We start from the raw sequence: 7,134 nt of genomic DNA, 5'->3' as shown, positions 1-7,134 counted from the left end.
CCTAGGAGATTAGGGGACATTGATTCCAGGTATTTAAGGAAATCTCAGTTCAATCATTAGTTGACAACTAAGCTAATTGAGTAGAGACTCCAGTGCCTAAACATGGCAAAGAATATAGACTTTATAGAATCATTCAGAAAAAGTATGAAACAAGCCCTAGAGGGGTTGGAAATCTGATTTTCACAATTGATGCAGTGTAGTATGTAAAATATTTTAATCTCAGTAAAAAATTTTAACACATGCAAAAAAGTTGAAAATCAGCATTTTAGAGGAGATGGTCTTTATTTTATAGAGCAATGGTTTGCAACCCTTGAGCTGCAGCACACTGGTGTGCTGCAATAATTTTTAAAACATGCAATACTTGACCTCTTTTCCCTTGGATTGTCAAATGAAAAGTGACAACAGCCAACACAATAGCCGGTGTATAATGATTCAAAATTATACCTAACATTTGGTCAGATCATATATATATATATATATACACACATACATAATGTTTTATTTATATATGTATATGTATATTTTAAATAGGTTTTTATTTATTTCAGAGAAAGGGAGAAAGAAGGAAAGAGGGATAGAAACATCGATGATGAAAGAGAATCATGGCTGAAACCGGTTTGGCTCAGTGGATGGAACATAGGCCTGCGGACTCAAGGGTCCCAGGTTCGATTCCGGTCAAGGGCATGTACCTTGGTTGCGGGCACATCCCCAGGAGGGGGTGTGCAAGAGGCAGTTGATCGATGGTTCTAACTCTCTATCCCTCTCTCTTCCTCTCTGTAAAAAATCAATAAAATATATTTAAAAAAAAAAAAAGAAAGAGAATCATTGATTGGTTGCTTTGGCACATGCCCCCACCCCCCACTCCCCCACTGTCCTACCCCCCCCCACTCCCCCTCCCACTGGAGATCCAGGCCACAACCTGGGCATGTGACCTGACTGGGAATCAAATCTCTATGCTCAACCACTGCGCCACATTGGCTGGACAAAATATATATATTTTCGTGTGTGTGCTACACAATTTTAGTAATTAGTTTATGTGTACAATGAGATGAAATGTTGAAAATTGCTTAGAGCAATAACATATTAAAGAAACTAATTATACTCTGTTTCTGACCATGAACAAATTAGTACTGCATTTCCTCTTTTACTGTAAACAACTAAAACACTGAATAATATATAACACAACTGTTTACAGATATTGTATTAAAGGCAGCACATGGCTGTTGTTCCTACAAGAAGGAAATAAATGAGGTGTACTCTGTGATCACACTAGATTTCTGCCTGGAAGCATTTTGTGAACAGAAGTTTAAGGAATGATGTCCTTAGGAGAACACAATGGTGTTGGTTTCACTGAGTTGAGAAGATAGTAATCAGAGTGGAAGAAATTAAGGTGTCTAGAATCTGAGGAACTGAGAAGTGGAGAGAAGGGAATGAGTGGCAGAAGTGTATATAAGGGTACTATTTGATTCTACAGTTGAAAAATAAGCCACATGTCAGAAGAGTGAATAAGTCTAGGCAAAGAATGAATCTTTAAGTTTCCACAAAACTACTACCAGAATAAGTGAATTTAACAAACATGCAGGATAAAAGATTAATATAAAAATTAGGTGTATTTACATATGCTAGTTGTAAACATTTAAAAATGATATTTAAAAACATAATTTCAAAATGTACAAAATATGTGTAACAGTGGAACAATGATAAATATGAATAATGAAAACATTGTTAAGAGAGATTAGAAACATCTAAAGAAGTATAAAATATTCATGTTCATGAATTGGATAGTTACTATTGATAAGTTAACTATGTCCAAATTGCTCTATAGACCGATTACACTCCCAATCAAACACATGTCCATTCCTAAGCACTCAGAAGAAATTGAAGACTTAATATAGAGAGAGCTATAGACAGAGATAAAGGTGGAAATATATATAGACACATGTGTTAGATACATTTATTTAATTGAAGGATCTGGATATACCCAAAAGAAAAATATAGAAATATAAGAAAGTATTCCTATTTTATTCTAAGACTTAATATAAAACCACCATAATCAAGGTACTGTGATATTGGTACATTGGTAAATGTGTATGTCAATTATACAAATCATATAATCAAGAAATAGACCCATTATTTGTCACTTATCCTATATAATAAAGAGGTAATATGCAAATTGACTATCACTCCAACACACAAGATGGCCGCCCTCATGTGGTCAAAGATGGCTGCCCGCATGTGGACACAAGATGGCCATCACAAGATGGCCAGCAGGGGAAGGCAGTTGTGGGTGATCAGGCCAGCAGGGGAGGGCAGTAGGGAGGGACAAGGCTTGCAAGGGAGGGCAGTTGGGGGTGATCAGGCCTACAAGGGAGGGTAGTTAGAGGCGACCAGGCTGGCAGAGGAGGGCAGTTAGGGGCAACCAGGCCTGAAGAGGAAGGCAGTTATGGGCAATCTGGTCATCAGGGGAGCAGTTAGTCGTCGATCAGGCTGACAGAGAGGAAGGGAGAAGGAGAGAGATTTAGAAACATCGATGAGAGAGAAACATCGATCAGCTGCCTCCAGCACACCTCCAACTAGGGATGTGCCTGCAACCAAGGTACATGCCCTTGACCGGAATCGAACCTGGGACCTTTCAGTCCACAGGCCAACGCTCTATCCACTGAGCCAAACCAGTTAGGGCTGTATGTCTTCTTGAGAGAGGTGTATTTTCAGGTCCTCTGCCCACTTTTTGATTAGATTGTTTATTTGTTTGGTGTTGAGTTTTATGAGTTCTTTAAATATTTTGGAAATTAAACCTTTGTGGGAGCTACTGTTTGCAAATATCATCTCCCATCTGGTTGACTGCCTGTTTGTTTTGTTGTCCATTTCTTTTGCTGTTAGAAGCTCTTCATTTTGATATAGTCTCATTCATTTATTTTTGCCTTTACCTCCCTTGCCCTGGGGGTCAAGTCCATAAAATGTTCTCTACCACTCAGGTACCTATATTTTCTTCTATGTAAGTTATGTTTAAGTCTTTGATCCATTTTGAATTAATTTTTGTACATGATGTTTATTTCTACTTCTTGTCTGAACTCTGTGGCTAGGATTCCCAGTACTATGTTGAATAAGAGTGGTCTTGTTTCTGATCTTATGGGAAATATTTGTAGTTTTTGTCAATTGAGTATGAGGTTGGTTGTGGGTTTGTAAGATATGGCCTATTATTATACTGAGGTATGTTCTCTCTATTCTCACTTTGTGGAGAGTTTTTATCATAAATGGGTGCTGAATTTTATCAAATGTTTTTTCTGCATCTATTGTTATGATCATATGATTTTTTATCTTTCATTTGGTTTGTGGATGTGTCACATTCTTGGTTTGGGAATATTGTACCATCTTTATATCCCTAGGATAAATCCCACTTAGTCATGGTGAATAATATTTTTCATATATTACTGGATCTGATTTGCTAATTTTTTTTTAGTATTTTGGCATCTATGTCCATCAGGATATTGGCAGGATTTCAGAGAATCATCAGGGTGAGGCCAGCAGAGTTTATCAGGCTCAAACAGAAGATTTCACCATGGGAATGGAGGGCTCTGTACCAGTCGGACGTGCAAGGGGAAAATGGCTCTCATCCTAGAGTCACACAACTCAACCTATCCCAGATTCTGCCAGGAACCTGATCTCAGCAGGTTGACCCTGTCAGGAATTAGGAGGGTGAGCTTAGTGGGTCTCCTGTGAGGCTCGGGGTATAAGGGGGGTTGTTTTCTCCTCAGAGCCACCCAACTTGGTCTGTACCAGAATCTGCCCAGACCTTGGAGTCAGGAGAATTTGGCCACTGAGAACCCAGAAAGTGGAGCTAGCAGATTTCCAGAAAGGAGGAGGCACCAGTCAGGTTCTCCGGAAATCTGGAGGAATGGCCTCTGCCCCAAAACCACACCACTCAGTCTAGAACTCCACACCTCAACCTAGACAGCTGACTCCTCAGCAGCACACAAGCTTTGCAGGGTGGAGCTACAGGGAGTCCAGCATGTGGGGCTATTGAATTCTACCAGGCTGAAGCCCTATGGAAGGGAGTCCTCTACCCAGAAATATGATGTCTGGGATAGGGGAGAGTAACTCAGCATAGGGATCCTGGCAGCTGTCCCTTCAGCTCTCTCCCCAGAGCCACAAACATCAGTGACTCCTCACATGACTCTAGTTCATGCTATCCTCGCTTTGCTGGAGCTAAGATTGAGTCTCTACCAATCTCTACCTGGCAGACAGAATCCCTGCTGATTTTTGCAACCAGATGTTATGTCAGCACCTCTTCCCAGCACTCATGCTCTGGGCTGGCAAGTCAGGCTTGGGTTTGAGGCCTCACTTCTCAAGGGGAAACTTTGCAGTTCAGATATTTCTTCAGAATCTCAGCCACTGCCTGTGGGAGCATGGCTAACCTTTATGTGTCTCTTCCTTCCTATCAGTCTCAATGTTGCCTCTTCTATAATTCCTTCATTACTAGGCTTCTGTCAGCTAGTTTTTAGTTGGTTATTCAGGTTGATTGTTCTGTTTTTAATTGTAATTCCAGTTTGGTCCTGGAAGGAGGTGAATGTAGCTTCCACCACCTCTGCCACCATCTTGGATTGACTGCAAGTAAATCTTACTCTATAATTCTCCCATTACTTTTTATATTTGAGCAGGATTATTTTTGTTTTTCTATTTTTACTATAGGAAAAATTTATACCAAATATTTAGAAAAACCAAAAAAATCAAAAATTTATATGCAAATATAAAGCATTGTAAAACTACTGTGTAAAACTATTGTGGCTAAAACTTGATTTGTATGATATCTGGAAAGTTTAATGAACAAGTCCACAACCACATTGTTAATATGTTGAGAATGGCATTAGTTGAGTCATTCAGTATGTTACCTTGTTCATAGTATAGAAGTACATCTGATTATTTTTACATTATATAGTTATTAGAACATTTTTAAAGACATATGAGCTACTATTTAATAAGAGAGCAAAGATAGATGCATATTCTTCAATTTTGAACTCTGTCATTGTAGTATTTTTTTGTTTATTGTAGGACAGAATATAGAAATGGAATCTGGGGGGTGGGAGCAGCTGGGGAGAGGTCAATTAGGGAAAAAGGAGACATACATAATACTTTTAACAATAAAGAATTTAAATTTAAAAAATGGAATTTGATAGAGATAGTCCATGGATAAAAAATTTAATTCTAAAATTAGATGCCTAACTAGACATGAAAAGCAACAATAGAAGCAACAACAAGAGGACAAAGTTGCTAAGCATTTTCATCTATATGTGCTACATATAACTCATCTCAGCATGTTTGCTCCCCCACAAAATTTACTCTTCCTAATGTATTTTTTATTTCAATGAATGATACTATTTGCAATGCTCTAGTTGAAGCCAGAAATATGATTCTTATCCTTGATTCCCCCCTTTTTCTCAGATCTCACTTCAAATCAGCTAAAACTATTTTATATTTCCTGATTATATTTCTAAAGCAGCCTCTCCTCTACTTCCCTACTGCTATCACTTGCGGCCAGTTCCTCCTGCTGTGAAAACTTCTTTGTTAAGCTCTCAATCTTCAATTTTGTCTCTGTCTATTGCATTTCCAGAACAGCAGTACATTATTCTAAGGAACAGTGGTGTCTCTAAGAGAATGGCTATATAAAATTGGCGTATATTTTCAAGATGTTTGATAACAAGAAGACATGGTATGAAGTTGCATTTGTATTATGTTTGTAACACAGTTAGAAAACATTAAATATTATTCCCAAGAAGAATATTTGAAAGTGTTGAAAGGCTACTAAATCCCATGTCTTCCCATATCTGCCTCTTTCTTAATTCTTTTCAGCAATACTTCATTATTTTCATGCAACATGGTTTAGAAGACCCTTTGAGATCTGACTTCTCCTTCAACATGACAGCTTCTTAACATGGTTATTTCTCTGCTTGCTCTGCCTGACTTCACAAAATACAGCTACTAGCATCACTCTGAGTATAGTACAGCCTTTGACTATTGTGTTCTCTCTGCCTAACATACACTTCTACACCTCCAACACTGTTAATTCCTCATTGACTACTCAGGGGGGGAGGGGGGGCGTTGCATATAATGATCAAGGAAGCAGGCCCTGACATCAGATTGAGTGGGACAGGATTTCATGCCTAACATTAAACTGTAGTGTAAGTTTCCCTAAATCTCTACATTTAACCATATATATGGTGACTGTAGGTTAAATGAGCCCAAAACATTCCAAACAACAAATATTTTTGCACAATTTTAATGATGTGAAGTATTCAAATGTCTGTTTATAATTCTTCGAAATTTCATATTAAATAAATACTTATTACTGCACCTAGAAAACCTAAAAACTCCATAAAAAAACTACTAGATTTAATAAATGAATTCAGAAATGTAACAGGATACAAAATTAACACCCAAAAATCCATAGCACTTTTATACAACAATAGTGAATTCTCAGAAAGAGAAACTAAAAAAAAAAATCTCATTTACCATTGTAACAAAAAAAAAATTAAGATACTTAGGAATAAACTTAACCAAGGAGATAAAAGACCTGTACTCTGAAAACTACAGGACATTGAAAAAAGGGATAGAAGAAGATCTAAACAAGTGGAAGTATACATCATGTTCATGGATTGGTAGAATCAAACATCATTAAAATGTCCATACTACCCAAAGCAATCTATAGATTCAATGCAATCCCTACTAAAATACCAATGGCATATTTCACAGACCTAGAACAAACACTCCAAATATTTATATGGAACCAAAGAAGACCCTGAATAGCTGCAGCAGTCTTGAGAAAGAAGGACAAAGTTGGAGGAATCACAATATCAGATATTAAGTTATACAACAAAGCCTGGTACTGGCACAAGAACAGGTATATAGATCAATGGAACAGAATAGAGAACCCAGAAATCAGCCCAAGGCACTATGTTCAATTAATATTTGGCAAAGGAGGCAAGAGCATTCATTTGAAAAGAGACAGTCTCTTCAATAAATAGTGTTGGGAAAATTGGACAGGTACAGGCAAGAAAGTAAGGAAGAAAGAAAGAAGAGAGAGAGAGAGAGAGAGAGAGAGAGAGAGAGAGAGAGAGAGAGAGAAGAGAAGAAGAAGAG

Source organism: Eptesicus fuscus, chromosome 14 (genome assembly GCF_027574615.1).
Source record: "Eptesicus fuscus isolate TK198812 chromosome 14, DD_ASM_mEF_20220401, whole genome shotgun sequence".
NCBI classification, from domain to species: Eukaryota; Metazoa; Chordata; class Mammalia; order Chiroptera; family Vespertilionidae; genus Eptesicus; species Eptesicus fuscus.
This window is presented reverse-complemented; position numbering follows the sequence as displayed.